The 23211-nt window shown below is 40.4% G+C and overlaps 1 protein-coding gene across 3 annotated transcripts in view; it reads right to left on the bottom strand.

The window, feature by feature from the left end:
• The window catches only part of neto1l (neuropilin (NRP) and tolloid (TLL)-like 1, like), a 69980-nt gene that overhangs the window by 23308 nt on the left and 23461 nt on the right, over positions 1–23211 (bottom strand). The window lies entirely within an intron of this gene.

The following is a 23211-nucleotide window of genomic DNA, read 5'->3' as shown; positions in this document are numbered from 1 at the left end:
TGGTCAAATGTTACCACAATATGAGATGTTGCATGTGTGTACTCTTCATGAAGTAATTAAACCCTAATTGAGGTATGTGTGGGTATTTTTGGGCTTTTTTTGCCTTAAATTTTGAGAGGAAAGGTAGGTGACAAAGTGAAAAGACATGAAGGAAATCTTCACTGGTCGGATTCGAAACCCTGGACCTCTGAGTACCTCTCAGTATATGTGCACCTGCTCTACCCACTGATCCAACTCAGGCACCAAAAAAACACATTCTGACGAAAACATACAACTTTATATTGCTTTTGTGCTAACCAAATGAAAAGAATGAGCTTACCACACTATCCCCATTCCACTTAAATTATGTAAAATGCCCTCCTTAGAGCTAAAATAGTCATAATCTTAAATCAACCAAATTTACTGGCAATTATTCACATGCTAATCACTAGAATATGCAGCCGTGTTTTACAGCAGCTTTGACAGAAATTAATTGATGAATAAGTTAAGTATTGACTCTATACATTTTCAAGAAAAAATAGTCTAACTGCTCTTGGTATGTTGTTTTCTAAGGGTATAACAACCGGTCAAACTAAAGGCACATGATAATCAAGGTCACTGTCACTTAGCTTTTGACTTACACTGATTACGCTGCAAGTCTCAATAAAAATGCAACAAAGATAAGGCTTGTTTGGCCTGGCACACTAAATCTGAGTAAAAACTCAGGCAAACCAAATAAGTCTTATCTTTGTTACCTTATGTAGTGTTGGAAGAAAACCGAACAGAAGCTTAACAGAGATAAATGGAAGAGCAAAAACATTAGTTGGGGACTAGGAATCTAATCCTTAACCAAACTTTAACACAGTGACAATAACAAAGAAACTTTAACAAAGCTGAGGCCATGTGTTTTGTCTGCTAAATAAGATAAGGGAAGCGCCTGGTAAAGTTTTGAAAGTCAGCTTGAAAGCGAAAAGGTTTTAAACACTTTTTTTCTGTATAATGTTGCAATAAATTACATCAACAAGCCCAGGCCTTGCTGAGGTGGGTTACCTCGGCTGGCTAGTAAAACATCACAGTCTTGTCTCTTATCCCCAAAGATTCAATATTGCTCCTTAGATGACTTCACACAAGACAGAAATTGACTCTTGAACCATCTACACTGTTCTTTCACGTCATCATTTCTGTATGTGCACTGTGAAGAGATGTTTGTGTGTTTTATCCACCATGCTCTGTCAGAATTTCAAATATATCAGCTTCCAAAGCATAACTGACTTTAAAGGGGAACTATGCAGTTTTTTTTTTAGCTTAATTTACCTTAAGTGAACAGCTTCGGAGTCATTGGAATGGTTAAATTACTTTTTTTGAGTTGAATGGTGGTTGTCTTGCTCCCCCATAGCGCCTGTGAGCAGAAAAAACCAGCCTTGCAACTTTTGGCCGGTGAGTTGCCAGACAGCGTCGGGAAGTATCGCATCAGGTCTCGCGATGTAACAAATTGCTTCACGGCACTGCACACATACGCCCATTCAGGAACCGGCTAACAAGGTTGCGATGGAGTTTTTGTTTTTTGTTTTTCACACTATATACTCGTCATGGCTGAGTCGGCAAAAAAGAAAGAGAAACTTAGGAAAGCATTGTTGGAGGAACAGAGAAAGAGAAAATGACATATTGACCATGCGAGGAGTCAGACACAACATAGGAGCTGCCAACTATCTATTCCAAAGCTGTAGGGGGAGTTCTATAGAGAAACCTGCGAGGAAAAAGCAAAGAAATGGCCAAAACTGCATGGCGTCCATTTAAGGTTAAGGTGAAATTGTAATCATAATTCACTTTGACGAAAACAAAACAAATGGCTGCACAGTTTTTAACCTTCCTGTCACTTATTTAAAACTAATTCCAAATAGTTTTGTCTCAGTTTCCAACATAAATGCGGACACAGGATAATCTTACTTAGACCAATTTCTGAGCAAGAATTCCACTATAATGGCACTGCAGGTTGCCATGATTTATGACATACAACCTTATCTTTGAAGTAAAAAACACAATTTATTACATTCCACCGGATTCCATTATAAACCAGCCTAGTGACAGAGCAGTTGTGCTCTCAAAGATACGTCGCTAGCTGGGAGCACTTGGCTGCATTCACTTAAGGACAGAGAAATAGGAAACACAAAAAAGGCTTCACATTAAATCTGATTGTTCCTTGCCAAATCGAGACATGGCAACCACTGACTGAGCTCAGTGTGGAAAATGAGGTCTGATTGCACAGCGTGAACACCTTGCCTAAATGTCACAGTTTTTTGTCTGTATGTGTGCCCTAATTTTTCTGTCTAGACATGAGTCAGAGCTTAAGTGTGTGAACGCCGGACAAGAGGAGCAAGTCCCATATACAAATGCTGCATGCCTGATGACAGAACAAAACCAAAAAAAGTCAATGGAATGGTGAGGGAGGGTGAGCATTCAGTGTGTTTGATGATGACACTTGCTGCATAAAAACTATAATCAAAGGAGAGAGATTCTTGGCCCTATTTCATCGTAGCTCTAGTGGGGATTCAGATAAGGTGAACCTCCCGTTATGGTGCAAAGAAGAAAAGCCTGTTGAGTGCCTGTAACAAATCTAGCAAGGCCACAGAAAACCCTCTCTCCTTAGTGCTTTCAATACCAGCAGGAAAGTAGTAAAACATTCATGTGAACCCAAAAGCAGTCAAGAGAGGTGCTTAGAGTCTATGTTAGCATTCACTACAATTCCCTCCCCATTAATTGTTGGTTTCAATTAAGGCTCTAATGATCCAATCTATAAAAAGCTAAATGGGGACTCCTGTGCAATTTAAAAATACAGGTGGCTTCTCTGGCCTTGGATAGCTAACTGGTAATGAACTGTTTTTTTTTTTAATTTGCGTTTGGGGGAAAGCAATGCTTGCTTGTACAATTCAGACGAATCCACCACGTGGCCACTCCATCTGAGGTTTTGAGTTGCAAATGTTGACATAGAAAGTTATTATTTTTCTTCCAAGAGAAAACCAGACATCAACTAAATTTGTCATCTAGTGCTTCCCACAGAAGTGAATCAATACTGTCCAGCCTCTTTTTTTTATTTCAGGCAGTATTGATGTCACTCACTGATAAATGTGACTCAAGAGTGTCATTGTTTGAACATGTGACTGTATATTTGAGTGAGACAGACACAGACACAGTGTTAGGGGGCTGCTCCTAACTATTTTCATTATCAATTAATCTGCTGATTATTTTGATACCATTTGTATGAAGCACAATGAGACAGTTAGCTTAGTTTAGCACTAAGACTGTAAACAAAGGAAACAGTTATTCATGCTCTGTTCGAGAGTTAGCTCTGTTTGCCCTTTCACACAGGCACAGCGAGAATAAAGGTGCTGGCCGTGAAGAAACTGACCAATGGGTCTGCTTCAACTGTGTGAGAGCGACCAAATTTTGGGACATGTCCGAAATTTATCCAAACAACTAACGCCCTATCAGGAGCAGTTCATCTGTCCTTGCTACCCCCGTACACTCCACTGCACAGCAAACAACAGCCGACGAAGCTGAAGTTCAGTCTGATTCTAAAATGAATCCTGCAGCTCAAAAATTTGGTAAGAAACAGGGTCAGGTCTTACAATGTAATTATTTATTTTTTTGTACAGATTAAACAAACAATATACAATGGGTTTTTGTGAGGTTAAGAGTTGCTGGTTGGTGGATTTTATCTTTGGACAGAGCCAGTCTGTTTCATGTCTTTGTGCTAAGCTAAGCAAACAGTCTGGCTGTAGCTTCATATTTTAACATACAGATACAAGAGTAGTATCTACCTTTTTATTGAACTCTCAGCAAGAAAATTAATGTGTTTATTTCCCAAATGTGCTACACTATTCCTGTTAGCTTATTAATTCCATATAGTAGACAAGCCTCTTTTCTATGTCCATCCATGTTGCCCTCCACGGGATGCTTAGGTGTGTGTAGCAAGCAGGTAGGCAGTCAGGGAAGCAGACAGGAACAAGGGATGAGAAAATCAAAGTGGAAGACAGTTAATGAAACAGTGACCTTCAGGTCATCTGTGCTTGTTGTGCCAGAGATTTATTATTGGGTTTTGGCATCACTTAACCCAGCACAATCACAAGGCCAAGCAACCTCATAGGAATAGATGCATGATGTTTTCAGGCCCACGCACGCACGCACTTTTGATGACGGCTATTCTTAACATAGCACCAAAGGTCCCACTAAGAGGCTGCTGTGCCTATAAATGCCTCTTGTGTGACCCTTGACCTTTTAAGACACCGACTCTGGAATTTCAATCAGGTGAGTTCCATCCCCTCTGCCATCAATCACCCCCTCTCCTTCGCTGCAGTCATTGATTAATCGATTCAATCAATTTCATGGATTGATAAAATGATTGATAACCTACATAAAGAATGTGTACTCTTTACCACAGCACGTGATTTACCCTTGTTATTTACAAGCTGGATGCCTCAGAATGGTCACACAGTTTACTGTACTATTTAATTTCTGTTGAACATGAAACTTCAAAAACCCCACTGTATGTTGAAAAGATAAATAATAAATACTATAGTTACACACAGGTGAAAAGAATTCACTAGTGTACCACACGTGCTGACATGTGGAGTATGTGCTGACATTGTATTCACAACGCAGCTCTTCTGTAGCGCTTGCACTCTCCACTGCATTGTATAAATGGCTTTGCCTGACTGAGCTGAATTCAGAGCACATCCACACATGGCCACACCCTCTACTTTCTTCATAAAGCTCGACCAAGAGTGTAATCTTCTGGAGTTTACTGTATTTACCCTTTGCAAACCAGAAAATGCTCACTTTAAAGCCTGGCACACAGACTTTAAGTTGCCCTACAGCATTTTGTTCATGCACATTTTGAACTTCTCTCATCATCATCCTGACAAAAGCAACTACACTCAAACCAATGGCCAGCAGGTATACACCTGTGCATGAACGCTAGCAAAGCCAGAGAGCTGCAAAGAGAGAATTTACAGAAGTTATGTGCAAATTCCCCTAGAAGCAAACCCGAGCAGCTTGCAAATGCCAACTCAAATTTGCTCATCACATTGCTTCAAAAACATGTTTATAACGCTAATAATGCTAGCAGTGTGGCAACAGTAATTCAGTTTGGCAACCAGACACAAATATAATCATTAGGAATTAGTTCTAGTTAACAAAATTGGAACAATGATGAGTAGGCCCTGATTAGGTCTGTGTGCTGTGTAGTAAAAACGCACACCACACACACCACACACACACACACACACACACACACACACACACACACACACACACACCACACACACACACACACACACACACACACACACAACACACACACACACACACACACACACACACACACACACACACACACACACACACACACACACACACACACACCCACACACACACACACACACACACACACACAACACACACACACACACACACACACACCCACACCACACACAACACACACCACAACAACAGGCCAAGAACTGTCAGACGTAAATTCCTAGTAACTGTAAAATCCCAGAAGTACTGTATTGCTCTTCACAATACAGGCACAACACTATCTTTTATTAATGAGGCACACTACGTCTCATTTGGAATTGAACATCAGGCTCCACTGCATCCCTTCAGTATTAGCTGCTGAGCCAAATGTAGCTATGTTAAACAGCATATGAATGAGGCTTTTGGTGTGTGGCAATATTCCAGTAACCAAGGGACACAAACATGCAGAGTGCACACACAAAAACTCAATTTCCCAGTGGCCTCATTTCCTCTCAGCTGCGTGGGGGTGACATTTAAATAAGCATCTGATTAATAATCTCTCCTAAAGTGGTTGATCAAGCTAATGAATGGCTGCCATTAATCACACCCGGCACAGCTGTGGATGGAGTTGGAAAGACAGACAGAAGAAGAGGCAGAGAGATGGGAAAACATTTTCACTCTACAGTATGATTACTTGCAGCCCTTTCAATCACAACTAAAGCACAATTTTGATAGAGGCGATTGTCTCTGTCATATTTTCACTGTTCCTTGTATTGAGTGTGTCTGCAGTTTTCAATCCAGTAGGTCAGCTAGCTTTCAACTCCCAAAACAAACATGCATGTTGCATACTAGACTAATCAAAAGCACTGCCAGACCAAACACAATTCTGTTGTGATAAAATCTCTTCTTGATCAAATGGTGCAGTTAAGATTAGCTATATAACTAATAGATCTGCTCGACGGGGCTTTGTTGACCCCACGGATGACAGGCCAACTACACAGAACAGTAGCTGTGAAAAGAGGAGGCCATAGGATCTGTCGGTGACTGATAGGATTCACCACACCCTGGGTGTCATGGCCAGTGAGCTGGGTCTATGCCCCGAACAGCGATTAGCAGCGATGTGTACCCCAACGCCACAAGCAACACCAGCTACACGCCAACAATCCTGCTAAGAACTGTACTGAACTAGTCTGCAGAGGAAAATAGAGAAAGAACAGTGTCTCATGCTAATGGAGCACAAAGTGACATGAATAACAATTAGCGTTGTTTATCTAGGGAAGCTTAACTCACTCCGCTTTACTATAATGAATCCTGTCCTTGACCTGTATTTACCACAGCAGCCGCTGGAACTATAACACACTGAATGCAAAAATGGGGTGTGACACAGTAAGGGATGGTTAGCTTAGAAATCTCAGTGGAAAAAAGCTGCTAGGTAATCCAAACCCCCATCTCAACCATCAATGGTTCAAGTGCCCTTGAACAAGGCACTTAACCCCAGTATTGTATGTCCCAGTTGACGTGTTCAGTATCCAGAAGTATCAGTTAAAAAAATAAATAAATAAATAAATAAAAGATCATCTGTCGGAGCTTGGAGGACGGACTGTCACAGCATTTCAGATAGATTACAAGAACTGTGTGATCTCTGCCCTTGTGTATGAAGTAACAATTCATGTGATACATTATTGATCTCCATAAGGGAAGCAGCTATAGGACAGATCTCGAAGCAAATAGGGATACAGTGTCTTGCTCAAGGACAACTCAGCAGGGCAAACTTGGACACTCAGGGTCATCTTGTTCATGTCGAACCTCTGAACCAGTGGTTCACAAGCGGTTTTAGTCCAATGTGACCCCATGGCCCGGTCAGATTAACTAGTACCCGTTCAGCCACACCAAATGTATTTATGATATACAAGTTGATATACAGTAGTTCAAAATTGCTGTAGCCACTGATCGTAAATACTGTACACAATGAGCGCAGTCCTAATTTTCTCTACATTCATGTTTGAACTTAAAGCACATAACAAGTTGATCAATGTGAGTATTATAAACATATCAGATTGCATTTAAACTTTGCTTTTTTTCCCCTTGAAACGGGCTTATTCCAACCGCTGTGTGTGTGTGTGTGTGTGTGTGTGTGTGTGTGTGTGTGTTTGTGTGTTTGTGTGATCTTGAGAAAAGTGGTTCAAATTAGATGGAAGAACAGGGTTGTGCCTTAAATATAAAATATGGTAATTTAACATGTAACAGCCTGGATTTGTGCTCCTTTAGTAAATTAATGAGTTTATTTTGACCTGTAAAGATTAAAGTAAAAAATGGGACTAATGGATGAATCAGTTTAATCACAACTTGATGACAGGCAAAACTTGACAAATAACAATAACAATGAGTCCATCATTGGTTGTCATTATAGACAGGGGACACATTTTTCCAAATCTGGCCCCTCATCCAGCCTAGTCAGCACCATGGACCTTGGGCCTTTGGCTGCAGACATCTGTACCGTTGCCGCCGCCCCCCCCCCCCGCCTGACAGTGGGCCTGCTGAAGTCAATCACAGGTGTTTTTACCCTGGTCAGTACTCTGGTTTCTTGATGGAGTCACAAGCTGCAATGTGGTATCATGACTTTATGTAAACATACACGCCACTTTCCTAAAGCCAAGTGGTGTGTTATCTATACGCATTTCGACCTATCCCTGTGTATGTCTACGCTGTATCGCTGTATACAGCGAATGACAGTGTGCAACGTCACAGCGTAAACATACACGCCACTTTCTAAAGCCACTTGGAGTGTTATCGCGAGGCTAAGGTTGGGTTTAGGAAAAGAAGAACAGGGTTGGGTTTATGAAAACAACAAACGTGGAAAATAGACATCACACTCAGGACAGGAAGCAAATACCACACGCGGGACACAATCCCCACTCTTCATTCGCATTTATGAAGTGTAGCTGATTAAGGCATCTGCCAATATAGAAAAATTATATATAATTACAGTTTTTAATAGATGCACTTTGGTTTCACTGTCATTCATTATTAGTTTTTCCTAAAAATTTCAATAGTTCCATATGATGACACATATGCATAGAAAAGCATACGACATCACATCTTTATCAAAATAATATAATAACTGCTCTGTATGTAGATATTATGTCTAGTGGATCGATACAAATAATATAGATGTTTAGGAGCTTTTGATATTTATTGCCCCTCAATAGGCCACAACTGGGCAAAAATAAATAATGCTTGTTAAACACTATAGCAAAAATAAATAACAAATATATACCCACTTTGTAGTGCAAATAACGTAAGTGTCCTGATGTTTATACTTTTGCGCTGGTGTGTACGTTAAGTTGGAGTGTGTGTGTTTGGGTGATAGAGTGATTGAGTGAGCAATTAGCTTTGGAACGAGTTGCGACTCTAGAGCCATATAGTGAGAGAAACAATGTGTCTCCCTTGTTTTCTGACCACTGTGGAAAATCCTTAGCAGGAAAAGTTACCCCTCTCCTTGATTTCATAACGCCATAACTGCCTCTGGTTGACTGACTCGCTTGTGTTTTTTTCTGTGTCCGACTATGCGTGCTTTCCAACACCCGCTCAACTCTACCTCTCGGCTCAGAGATCTAGTTAGTCTGATGAAAAAAAAAAAAACTTCAATTATAGTAACGTGCCATTTTTTTGGCAGTAATGGCAACGCCGTTATTAAGATGGAAAGAGTATTCAAATAGATTACTGAAAAAAGTAAGGCCGTTAGTAATGTCATTATTTATAATGCCGTTATTCCCATTATTGCTTACAGGTTATGTGACGACAGCAAGGGAAAGAACTTTTTTTCCCTGGTGGTTATCCAGAAGATAGTGCTTTACTGCACCTAGGATGGTATAGCCTTTGCCTGAAAGGAGGCATAAAGACTAAACACAGGGAACAAAAATCCCATCTACACTGTTGAAGGGGTACTCTGATTTTACACAACATCAAAATCTGTTCATGTCTGTCTGTACATGTCTTACAGAGTGTTATTGTATATATGAAAAAATTTGAATAAAGCCTATGCGCAAAATCTGATAAATTGCTTTAAATTATGTCACTTGAGTCAGGATCAATAGAGGTCAAAAAAGTTTGAAAACGAAAAGAATCTGTGTGTGTGGAGTTGCGCACCCATCTCTTCTGGAGGCTATGAGCATAATACACCATCATGTCCCCCCGCACTGTCAGTTGCTGAATTGTATTGTGTGGTAATAGGGGCACCAGATTATGACAAGGAAGAAGAAACACGACAATATCTCTGGTTCTGCAGCGTCAATTTTGACACCGTTATTTTGAAACTATCCATTGTGAACTCAACAACATTGTTGGAGTTTAGTGCTAAATCAGTGAAATACTGTTTTAATGCCATACATTATGTATATTCATATACATCTGCATATACACACCACTAGACCTGTGGCACAATGTATAAGCGACAACATCTGATTGCAAGCCAAATTGACTGTTGAATGACTGTGCAGCTTTGTCAATGCAGAGAACCCGTTTTGTTTTTAGTGCTTGTGCATTTGATTGTGTATCTGTACTGTGTGCGTGAGTGTGTGTGTGTGTTAGATGCACTGATGGCTCAGGCGGGAACCCATTCATGATGGAGCAGTTAGTTGTCCCTAGGCATCACTGGTGTTTCTATCTACGTGATGCCCCAATGACAGACACATTCCATCCACGTTCCATTTGGGCAACCATGCAATAAATCAACACAACATCGCCACTCTGTCAATCATTACTGCACACAGAGTATCAGAGAGAGAGAGAGAGAGGTAGAGGGAGGGAGAGAGGGAGAGAGAGAAAGAGAGAGATATACAATGACATAACGGGGACAGAGCAAGGACAGTTTTGCTGATCTGCAAACAATGCACCCCCAAGAAAGGTAATTTGAGAGTCTGATTGCTTTCTTGAGATAGTGTTTCATTTCGCTGTCATGGAATTATGAGAGGTAGCAGAGTCCTGTTTCAATTTTCACTGCCGCTCTGCATCTGTTCCAGAGGGCCCAGGGGGGAATCAGTGGCTCACAGACTTTTCTATGCCAACCACAGGCTACAATTTGACCCAGTGGAGTGATAAACTGCAGCCATATGCAATAGCTAGTGGCCATTACAAACACAATCGGATTTTAAGGGAGGAATGCAGAACAAATTGTTAGCCAAGTTAGCGCAGTAACAGTTATGGTAACATGTTTAGAGATTCCAAATAATGTGATTTTAAGGTGAAATTGTGTGTACTATTAGAATTAAAAGAGATTGAATCCGTGAGCAGAGGAAAATAAAAGGGGTGTGCGGAGTAACATTTAAATATTTGGTAAAGACTGACAGAGGCAAAGCTTATGTGTGAGAGAGAGATTAAGAAACAGGGAGAAAGATGCAGATTGAGACTTTGGCCTCAGGGCTCCATGCTTTCTTTCACTCTTCCATCACTAAAGTTACTGACAAATTGTTGAAAAGAACTGTAAGAGGATTTACAGCTGCATTAAGAAGAAGACACCACCAGTGCAGCTGTGTAGCACAACAAGAGCTCCAAAGGCAGAGAAAGCTGTAAAACCTACAGTTCTGGTAACAATCACAACTGTCAGCCATGCTAGATACATTTCCAACATTCATGTTCCCTTTGAGAACATAATCCCTAAAGCACATTATGCTACTACGACAGCAGCTTCTAACGTCTATTTCTGGAAAACAAGGCTGGGCGATATGGAGTGCATTTTACTTCTCCAGTACACAAGTAAGGCATTTATAGAGTGGCACATTATTATATTGCACCAGTGGTGAATAAATTAATGAGTATTCTAAAGTAATTACTGAGACCAACAGCAGCAGATTTCACTCAATACACAAAGGAATTTTTTAATTTACATTTAAATTTCACAGTTAATTGTATGATTTAAAAAGGCACTTCAGTGGGCCTGATCTGACCTGGTATTAAAATGCGATCTGAGTGATCCGATCGCAAGTGGAGAGCTCTAGGTGTGTCTCCAAATGTGATCAGTGATCTGATCACTCAGGACGAATGTTAATGCCAGGTGAAAACGGGGTCACTGATTCCGAGCCTACTAGTCACAGGGAGTACTCCTCAGTCTGACAAAACAGCTAATGCCTTCTGAGGCTGTAAAAAGAGCTTTATCAAGCCGATGAAAATAATCCTTATGTCACCACAAATATGTGGATGTTGACCAGGCAGGGAAGGTCAGTGGAAAATAAGCTATCTAGTTGCATTATGGGAAGTGTCCTGTGATTTGGGGGCTTGGCCCATTCTCAAGACTGAAATGCTGCATTCATTCATTCATTTTAACGATTAAAAAAAAGAAATCTGTTCATCATGAGACTCCTGACCTAACTAATTTAATACTCTTTAATATCAAGGTCTTCAACTTTTCTTCCACAAATAGGCACACATTTATCTTTGCTATTAGAATGTTAGATTCCTTTTAATGTATATTTTTCAGATAGATATATTTTAATTTTTGAAAAAATAAACTTTCCAAATATTTTTTAAACATAATTTGGAGGCCCCCTTGCTCTGCTTAAAGACTTGCAACATTTTTTTCGTACACTTTTAGCTCTATTAATGTCTCCGTGCACTCTCTTTTAGCTGCTATTCTCCAACTTTGTCTGTCTGCTGTATGGTGCATGGCAGGGAGCATGGAGAAAGATTTTAGAAGTGTGCACTGTGACCAAAAACGATGTCATAAGACCAATTAGACTGAGCCACAACGCTAAAGTTGCGGGCTGGGAAGCCAAAACTAGAGATAAAAGATACTAAAACGCTTCGTAGAACTGAGTGGAACTGCAAAATATGTGAGCTCATCGCTACAAACAACCCCCATACATACACTTGGTTGTGATCAATTGTAAACTATTGATTATAGCAGCTTTACCTGAATCCAACTGGACCTACTACTGTACATCATACTACATCAAAATGAAGCTATCATCTTGTGTGTAGCTTGCAGCCTGGTTGGAAACACTTCCTAGTTCAGTTCACGAGTCCTACATGCTCAAAATATCAGTCTCACCTCCCCTCTCCCTTAGGCTTCTTCCCACCTGATTGGATGTTAAGCAGCAACAAGAGTTCTTAGAGACCTTTTTTCCTCAGCAGCACCTCTGATGGCTCACAACTAATAACCACCCCACCTTCTTCACACATGACAGCAAGGCGCAGCTTGTTTTAACGCCCCAACACTGGCTTCTCTGACCACACAAACATTGCAGGTAACCGGGCCAACATGTCATAGGGAAAGATGAAGTGAAGCTGCTAGACCCTGATATGCACAAACCCACGAGCTTAGATGTCCTGTCTTCTTTACTTTGACCCCTGTCTTTTGGGATGCACCAGGTGTTAAATTGGCTGAATCAGAATGGAAATATTCTGTGTGGTGGGCTACCTGTGTTAGGTCTGACTGAGTCTCTCTCCACTGAGCCCAGGATAATCCATGCAGGGCTGGTGTCTCTTCAACCAGTATTTGGAAAACAGCAGCTGTATAGGCACACATACGACCATTTAGGACCCTCTTGTAATTTAATTCCGCATTTGATCAAACTAAACTGGATCAGTTTCCTCTTTGATGTACAGATTTGTTTACATAATCGTTTTTTCATGACAATAAAAGTAGGTTGGATCAGTTAGAATTGGATTCATGGGATTCATTTCCTCCCTACAAAATCATAAGCTCATGATAAAAGTCATGTACTGTACTCATTGTTCTGTGTTCCATTGTCTTTTACTCTGCCTTGTTCTTACCCTTGCTGACATGCAGTCTATTTCCAAAACACCTTTCCTGCTAAATTTTGCCAACAAATACGTATTGTGCATTAAGGCCATAACAGGCAGGAAATATTTACGCCAGTCAGCAAATTATTTTTGGAAAGACTGCTCAACAGAGTGTCTGGCAGCAAGCTGAATCTGGCTTCACACCAACTGGAACAATCATTTAATTGGCTTTTGTTTTAAAATTCACTTTGTGTCCATCAGCGATTGTGTCAATTCTCCAAAAACATCATATGAATATGGAATTGCATACAATTGCCTGGTAAGTAATCACCTAGAGTTGAACATTATAACCAGGCTGAGTGCTTTACTTGCAGTGGAGCATATTTTTAAGCCATGGCCTTAACGCCCAAATAAGTGAATGCAATCAACATTGAGAAGGATGCTGAAGAAGGGCAGGGTGGTACTTTAGTCACATACTAATAGAAATAAAATTTTCATCTGCACACTGAAAACTGCATTTACACTTGCAAATTTAGGTTTTACTGATTCCAACAACTCCCAGCAGAGCAGACTAGAGGGTAATGGAGGGTGACCGCAGTGTTGGACTTCATTTTCCCAACAATTTGGGAACAATGAACCAGCTAAAATGCCTCAACACTGAGTCAAATGGGAGTGGCTTTAGAAATCCACACGCCTGAAGTATTTCAATCATTTGAACCCCTCTTTTATTTGCATTTTATTCATTATATTATTGACAGTTATAGACATAATATTATTGACAGTTTGATAAAAATACTCGTCAAGAAATGTTGTCAAGAAAAGGTAAGGGACCTTTCTTGTTTCATCTTGCTTTATGCATCACATGCCACTGTAGGCAGGTTCAAAGCACTCAAGCTTGAATGCATCAATCATAAATTCACTTGAGATAAATACTGTGCTAAATATCCAATGAGAACCAATTCATGTAACACAGAAACTATGAAATGAAGCAGCAACTACAGAAGTCCCACATTTTACACACGTTCTTAGCCATTGCTTCACCCCCAAGAGGACATTAAAATCCAGAAGGTGCTTCTCAAGGAAAAAACTAAACGCAGAGGGTCTACTCTGTGTAACTGTGTGTTTAAAAAATAAAAAAAATAAAATAAAAATAAAAATAAAAATAAAGCTGAGTACAGTATTTATTACCTGGAGTCACAGCGGAGCAGAGCAGGTCAGAATGAGCATCTGTCAATTCCTCTATCACACTGATCCAGGTCTTAAAGCTCAGCACTTCTGTACATTTACAATCATGGTTGCTCTGCTTTCATCTCTGACTACAATCGTACTTATTGATGGCACTGGGACCCAATAATCACTAACACAGTACTAAGACTTCAAAGCCAGTGCATGCATTTACCTGCACACATGCATACAGATGACAAATACAAATTTCTGGGGCTTTAAACAAGGTGTGAATGTGTATTTAATCTATATTATACGTCTACAGGACATGTAATTTCTTTTATTAAAGTTAGAAAGGTAGGCAGCAAATTTAGCTAACATTGACAAGGTCATTGAGGGCCCCATCTTGCACCCGGCGCAGCGCGACGCAGAGCCCGAGACAAGTGTCTTTGCTATTTTAAGACTGACGCAGTTGTTAATTTCCTGTCCAGTGCCCATGTTGTTTAAATAGCAAATGCGCCTGCGCCCATCTTTGCGGTGGTTTTACAGGGAGGTGTGTCCAGGTGTATTCTTGGCGTTTTGCTATCTTGCGGAAGCAGGAAGTGATTGCGCCATTGACCAACAAAAATCTGGTCTAAAGTCAATAGAGCAGCATTTCATTGAATTTTACCAGCACATTAGAAAAATGAGCCTAGGCTCATGCACAGAACGCGCCACCACTAGCTCACAACACACACACACACACACACACACACACACACACACACCACACACACACACACACACACACACACACACACCACACACCACACACACACACCACAACACACACACACACACACACACACACACACACACACCACACACCAACACACACACCACACACACACACACACACACACACACCAATAAATAAAAATGTCACGGTGCAAATTCACCATCATAATAGCAATAATCGCTTGGCGCACTGACCCTTTTTCTGTCATCAAACTAGCAAAAGTGGATTTGGACACGCCCTAAACACTCCTGCGCCATGTGCTTCACGCTGTCCGCTTAGATCGTTGAAATAGGGCCCTTAGTCTCTCAATGGAATACTTTTCCTTTTGGGAAAAATGCTCTTTTGTTTTCTTGCCAGGACTTTAAAGCTCTGACACACCAACCAGACGGCCGACCTTCAGCAGAAAAGGCAGTTGGACTGACTGCCTCCCAGAGTTGGTCCAAAAAAAGTGCATTTAAACCTACAAAAAAGCGACACTGACTTGAGCCTACGTTCTGCGCGTGCGCGAGACGTAAAACGTCTCCATAGCAGCAGGTGGCGCTAATTTGTATTGTCGACCAAAACATTTAAACGGGCAGCTGATTGGATTGTCACTACCCGATGTGAGTCAAGTGCAGATGTGAGTTGCGCATCACAACATTTTAAATCGTTTGGTACCTCCGACAGAGAAAAGCTTGTGTTTCGCTCGGTTTTCAGATTTTATGCTAAGCCAAGCTGCTGGCGGTAGCTTTGTATTCACTTTAAAGACAAGAAAACAAACAAGCGTATTTCTAAAAATGTCGAACTGGTCCATTAAATCAACACCCTCACTGTAAAAGACTTCAGATTTATTCATTACAACAAAACATAATAGTAAACTCCTCCACTTTCTCGTAAAGACCCAAATAGGATTGTACATATAAATATACCTCCACTCAGTGCAGTGATTAAGTCCCTTTTGGCACAGCAACAAATATCAGCATGCACACTGAGCCACTGATAAACTATGAACTAAAACCCACCCACACGCTATGACCGTCTCCTGCAGTCTCAGCATCATCTTGCTGTGAGGCAGAGCTGCTTCATTGTCACAGAATAGATGTCAGTGCGACCTCATCCAGCACGTGACTGATCCCTGCCGACTCTGACCAATTTCATTGAGAGGAGGTTGAGATATGAGGTTGTTATGGTGTTGTGGTCGATCACACTTTGTCTAAAACATCCTCGAGGGAGAGTCCATGCAGGAGCATGTATGTACAGTATCTGTTAATGTGATGTCTGTATGTGTTAAAGAACTGTATGTTTGTGCATTAGCACCCTCGGCTTTGAGCGTCCAGATGTTCCATTTTGTCCTCCTGTGTGCTGTCATTGCTTTTATGACTGCTCTGACATGCTCCCATATGGACACATCTTTGGTAACAGGCTCATTTTTTCAGTCAGCGAAGGCCACTGAAAGGCCTTCTAAAAAGACTGGAGAGCTGCCAGAGACCGCACCGTAACCACTGATGGACAATCAAGTCCAAAGTAGCATTCAGTTTTTATGCTCCACATATCTGGAACAAACTACTAGAAAACCGGTCCGCCGCAAATCTCAGCTCTTCAGCTCTTTTAAATCAAGGCTTCAGACCTTTCTTTTTGATGTTGCCTTTCTTTAAATAATTGTATTTTTTTATACTGCATTGTACATTTTATGTAAAGAATTATGAATTGCCCTGCTGCTGCAACATGCTATAGAAATAAAGCTGCCTTGCCCAACAACACGTGTAGCACACGTTATAATGCTCGCTTACGTAGCAGATAGCATTGGCATGCCCTCATACTCTGCTTCTGATTGGATAGTACGGCTGACCTGAGTACTGTGCGTGTGCGTCTCCCAACACAGATGGGAGATGCCTCACTTAAAACGGAGAGCTGGTCACACAAGGTGAAAAGAGAAGATGCAGCAATGTTCAGTACAACAAAATATATCTTTTTTTATTAAACCTTGTAAACCTATTCTGATATAACCTCTAAATACATTATGAACCTGAAAATGAGCATAATATGAGCACTTTTGCCAACCTACAGTAGGCTACACGATAAGGCAGGGGGCAATGATGGCGCTTTAGCTTTTAATCTGCTTATATTTCATTGTTGGTATGAGACACTGGGAAATATTAAATATTACTAAATATTACTTAATGTGAATGGCATTATCTAGTATGTCAACACTGCATAGGCACCTCAAGTGGTTGGGATTGTTCATGCAGAAAGCCCAGTCTGACCTGCTAGAATATGCTCTCTTCCAATAGGAGCAAAGCGTCCGTTAACTTTTCTTTTGTAAATGAAAGTAGTGAGCATGTCCAAGCAAGAAAAGTTTACCACCATGAATATAAAACATGATCTTACTGAAGAAAAAGTACATCTAAGTTTCTGTGGTGCACCAATGATAGTATATGCTCTTTGGTGAAATATTGACTGTGATATTGACTGTGACTTTAGGAAGTATCCAGAGGCACTGTCCCCTTCCACTGATATCCTTAGTCGATGCAGAATTAAAGCAGAATCTACAATCAGTCAGTACCAATGGGCTTACTGTGAGACTGCCCTTGAAGGCTAATCTATATGTGTCCCTAGCGCTTAGGATGTCCATGAAATGTAGCAACTCCAAGCCTGGACACTCAAGAGGTCTCAGAGGAGTGAGAGCAAGGGGGAAAGGTCTAATAACTGAATTGTTGCTGCGTCTCTTTCCGACCTTATTCAAATCCACATCTTCTCCAGTATCCATCTATTTTCAATTTTATGTAAACCACTGCACTCAACCCTCAGGCACCTCACTAAAACATCTGCTTCTATTATGGATAAAAGGAGAGAAACTGTTGCAGCTATCAATAGAGACATCTGTTTGTGGAGATATATTAAGATTGCAGATGTTTTACTGTAGCCTATACTGTGGAGGCAGATGCTATTAGGATAACTCATTTGTATAAAAGGGATGACAATATTTTTTAGTATCTAAGCTGTATTTTTTGTGTGTGTGTATTTTTTTTTTTACACGTTTTTGATTTATTTTAAAACACTTTCAGCCACAAAACAACACAACCTACTTATTTATCATCCATACTTTAACAATTTGGCTGATTCATTTAATCTGGGAAAGAATGTGAAAAAATGTAATCTTTGACAGATCTTCTCTACATGCTCTGCATACTTTTAGTTTTTGATAGATTTGCCCTCTATCAGCTCCTGCAGTATACTTTTAATATTATCCTGCTACAATATTTTAACAATGCTATGCCAGGCGCTCCTGGAACACTTTGCAACCTAAAACCTAACTTTATAATTAACCTGCCACGGTGATAGTTTGTTGACAGGGCACCTATGCTTTTTAACAAATTATGATGAAAAAAGCCATACACCCAACCTTCGACAGGCTTTAGACAGTGCAAATATTTGTATTAGAATCAGCCCTTCTTCTGTTTATGTAAATATACTTGTGTGTGTGTGAGAGAGAGAGAGAGAGAGAGAGAGAGAGAGAGAGAGAGAGAGAGAGAGAGAGAGAGAGAGAGAGAGAGAGAGAGAGAGAGAGAGAGAGAGAGAGAGAGAGAGAGAGAGAGAGAGAGAGAGAGAGAGAGAGGAGCTGTCAACACGCCAGCCTCTCTCCTTCCTGTCCTGTCAAACTCTTCCACTTGTGCTTTCTATCCCATGGTGCAGAACAGAGAGGGGTTAGGAAAGCCTTCCTCTCCTTCATCCTTCAGCCATCATTTTTGAGTTGAAAGTGTCAAACAGGCGTCACTGAACCATTGTATTACATACTGTCAACATTTCAACCCCTCAAACCTTGTGTCCGACACAATTGGGGACTGTTTAACATCCAAGCCCTATATCCTGGAGTTCATGTGTTTGACATAAACAGTTTTAGCATACATTTCTGGCTCTGTGGTCTCTGTGCTCCGCTGTCATTGTGAGGGTCTAAGGTCATGGACTCATGAGAGTGATGACAAGCCAGAAACAAGGGCACCAGACTTGCATCATGTCAACATGCCACACACATGCCTTGCATCACTTTGCATCAGGGATGTTGAGTGTTGCCTTGCTAGTAATATGACATCTATGTCAAGAAAGACAATTTTATGGGCAACAATGTCAGTGTGATACACAATGCTGCAATGGCTGTTAAAAGGCCAACTTGCAGGTCATGATGAAATTGCTATTCAGAACAATAACTAATGCTCTGAAATAACATCTTGTGCATTCAAATTCAAATGAAGGCAAGTGAATTTTTTTACATTTGATATTGCCTCTCAATTCATCTGATTAGACAATGACAAAAAAGCAAATAATGTTGCAAAAGCAGTAAGCTACGGCTGCTAAAAAGCTTTCTGTCTGATCAGGGCCTTAGTCTGCAACTCCCATCCAGTGCCTGACGAATAGAATGTCCGTTTGAATGATTCAAGGCTTTTTTTATTTAAGTCACATACTTCCTGCTGTCAGATGTATGATTAAGAAGACAATCAATAAAGCTGAATCAAAACTGGTGAGTACAACAAGGTTTTCAAATGACCTCCAAAACCACTTAGTCTCTTCTACGTTGCCTTCAGGTCTGTATATGCACATATCACAGTCAGAATAGACATAATTTACTATCACATGCTCTGGTTAAAACCAGAAGGCAGCTTAAAATGATCTACAATAATATGTGTGGAACCAGCTTGTTCTGCACAAGGTTTCAAAAAGCATAGAAATTACCTTTAAAAGTATATTTAGAATTGTCCAAACAGTGCGTGATAACTTGCCTAAAGTTTCCTGATATGGCAAATATACCCATCTCTTCAAATAAACAGATGCAAATTCTTTTACTACATGTGTCTCACAGACCAATAAAGTCCACCAAGACATTAAGACATGACAAAGATACAAGTACTCTTTCACTTCATAAAATTTTCATCAGAGCATGGCACAGAGTGTAAATGAACAACTGTATATTAGTGTTTGTTTATGAGTTTGCCTGAGCTTTATGAGGGCACATTTGAAATCACTGTTGCATGACATTAATGGAGCATCTGTGTGAATTTTACTATATAGACAGTATGCTTACACTGTGGCTATATACCTGTACAGATGTTTAGTATATACATTTGTTAATTATCAGTGTATCCGTGTGTATATCCATTAAATTAATATCCAGCTCCCCTCGCCTCTGCGAGGAGCACATTGTTGAACCTCTCGCCAGTGAAGTTAAAAACTTTTAGAACATCCTTCACTGAGAGACTCCCAATTTAATCATTACTTACACTAAGATCTGCAAAAATCTGCTCTCTGTCAGTGCAGATTCTGATGCAGCTTCTGCGACAGGTTCTCCTCTCTGTGCATGTTTTACTGCGGGTGTGCTAGGTGTGTATCAGAGTGTGCTTGTTTGCAAGGTGTAGCGTGTATAACAGGAAAAAAGCCATTTGCCTGTTGAGAAAAGCTAATGGGAAAGCACAACTAAAGTGTTTTTCCTCCTAAGGCTTTCTTAAACATTTGGCAACATTAATACAATTAGGCTTATTTTCCTCTTACTGTCATTGGACATTCAAATTTGTTAGCTGTCATTATTTAAAATAAGAGTTTGGAGAACACACACAAGTATAGCTTTACTTAACAAGTGTATAATTTGTAAAGAGAATTAGATTTTATAGATCTTTAACAAGAAACTCTGACTGAAAAATACAGTTCAGCTGCAATTTAAGTTTGCAGGAGATAAAATGTTCTCATTTATAAGCAGTGACAGTGCTTTTTTTCTCTCTAAATAATACTTGCAGCTTTAAGGAAGGATAAGACCTACTTGGCAGTGGGATTCTTGCCTGCCACCAGCACAATAAGAAGGCAACAGGAAGCTAGCCAAGCACAAGCTCATAGCACTAGCTGAAGGGGTCTAAGCAGCAGGGAAGCTGTACAGCAACATAGCTTTTGCTACATGTCTGCCAGATTCGTGCATGAATAAATAAACACAGCAAGATCTGTCCAATTTTCCTCAGCCCTGAGGCTTTAAACCAGAATACTTCTGACACCTGCTATGATCATTCATTATCCTTTCCTCACATGCATTATTTCACAGGTGCTAAAGTTAAAAATAGTTCCATCTCTTTTTGATGGATGCCAATGAATAAGTGAAATAAAGCCCACTTGTGCTTGACACGGCACATAGTGCCAGATGAGGAGATTACTGCTAGTTAAGCTGTTCCAACTGTGGTTCCTACAACCAAATTACTCAACAGGTCACAGTTCACTTGTTAGACAACAAGGGTGCCTTCTGAGGACAAGAAGGATGCCTAAAACATCATTTACTGCTGCATCAATGGTTAAGTTTAAGGACTTGTATCCATGTGAAGTGGCTCAACATAAAAGGTGCCGTGCGCATTATGTTTGACTTAATTAAAATCTCACTTACGCTGCATCTTTGGGAGTTTTTCTGTGAGGTCTGAAACAACTTTCTTGCATTAACTGTAAAATTTGTAAAAGGACAGCAATCAATATTCATTTGATTACATCCCAAAGCTTCATTTCCTCCACTGCTTGTTTCTCCAAAAGCAGTGTAATACAACTCTAACCCTAACCCACTCCTCCAGTCCAAACAGCTCTGTTGCTAAAAACATGCCTGTGTGCTTTCTGTTCAGTAACCAAACAAAAATCTACATTTTGAGTCTGAAACATGCGGTGTGTGCGGAGATACTTAGTACATCTTGTACCCTACAATACTCACACATTGCATATTTTTAACATGAAATACTTAGAAAAGTTAATGTTGTGTCAATGGAGAATATGTCTCTGGATTATCCTGAGTAAACGTAATATTATTTCCAAAAACATTGAGAGACATTCAGGGACATTGCTGTTTTCACTTTTTATTTGTTAATCATAACAGATTGTATTTTTATGACTAAATACAAGGTGGATAATGGTGTAAATATTTGCCACAAATGTGCACAATGTTTTTACACTTGCACACTTCCTTTAGATGCTGTTCACAAGTTAGAGTTGAGGGGATTATCCAATGACTTAATCACTAGAAAATTAAAACAGCAAAACATGTAATAATCACTTGATTGTTTAAGTCATTTTTGAATTCTCAAAAGTGGAGATTTGCTGCTTTTCTCTGTTTTATATCAGTGTAGACTGAATATATTTGGATTTTAGTCTGATGGTCGGACAAAACAAGGGAATGGTAGATTTAGGGGGCACAAAAATCGGCATTTCCTGCCATTTTATTACCAAACCATCATTGGTTTTGGTAATAAAATGGCAGTCATTGGAAACTGTTTGGAAAAGGGCAGGCACTTAAAAAGGTGATTGGATGAACCATTAGTCTATCACATCCGTCATTGTTGTTGTGTACTAACAGTCGTGGCTGACACGCACACGCGCACACGCGCACACACGCACACGCGCACACACGCACACGCGCACACGCACACACACGCACACACGCACACACGCACACACACCAGAAGGTGCAAGTAGTTTCTCACTGGACGCCGATTTGGTTCGGTAAGCGGATAGTTTGGACACAAACATGACAAGATGGATTTTCATGTGACAGGTGATCCCATGATTCTTGCATGACCTTATGATATTGCAAGAATCCAGCTACCATGCAGAGTAAGTCATTTTATAGCCTAAACAGTGAATTGCTTCATACAAAACAATAATAAGAGTTGCATCCCTAATTCAGGAAAACAACAGAATAGTTGAATTGTGTGCTCTTAACTATATTGAAGTTTGGTAATAAAGCAGTAAAAAGGAAGACAAACAGTGAAGCGGCTTTGTAAGTTATCTAGTATGACAGAGACACTATCAACCAAGGGTGAGTGGTAACTCAGAGAGATGCCCAAGATGGTGCTAAGAGGCAGAGGCAGGGTACAACCTGTCCACTGCAAAATGGCATGAATAACAGGCTGACACACAAAGACTGACACGGGCAAGAAAAATTGGTCCTTGCTGTCAAGAAAGTGAGACAAGGTCTTTGGAGTAGAAAGAGAATAAAGCAACAGCAGATGGTGGAGAAATGGCAGGGGCTGGAGAGAAGGAGGGAAGTGAAAGAATACAAGCTATTAAACATTATCGAGAAATGGAAAAAGCAAATGATGGGGAATGGGCAACACTGAGGTTGACAGAAACAGAGAGATGAGGAAAAAAACTGTGAAGGACTGCAAGCTGTCTAAATTCAAGTAAGAGAGGCAGCTGATTAGTAGTGATGTGATGACTCGAGGTGAGCATGTGTGTGTGTGTGTGTGTGTGTGTGTGTGTGTGTGTGT

This window comes from Etheostoma spectabile, chromosome 22 (genome assembly GCF_008692095.1).
Source record: "Etheostoma spectabile isolate EspeVRDwgs_2016 chromosome 22, UIUC_Espe_1.0, whole genome shotgun sequence".
In the NCBI taxonomy this organism is placed as follows: Eukaryota; Metazoa; Chordata; class Actinopteri; order Perciformes; family Percidae; genus Etheostoma; species Etheostoma spectabile.
This window is presented reverse-complemented; position numbering and strand designations above follow the sequence as displayed.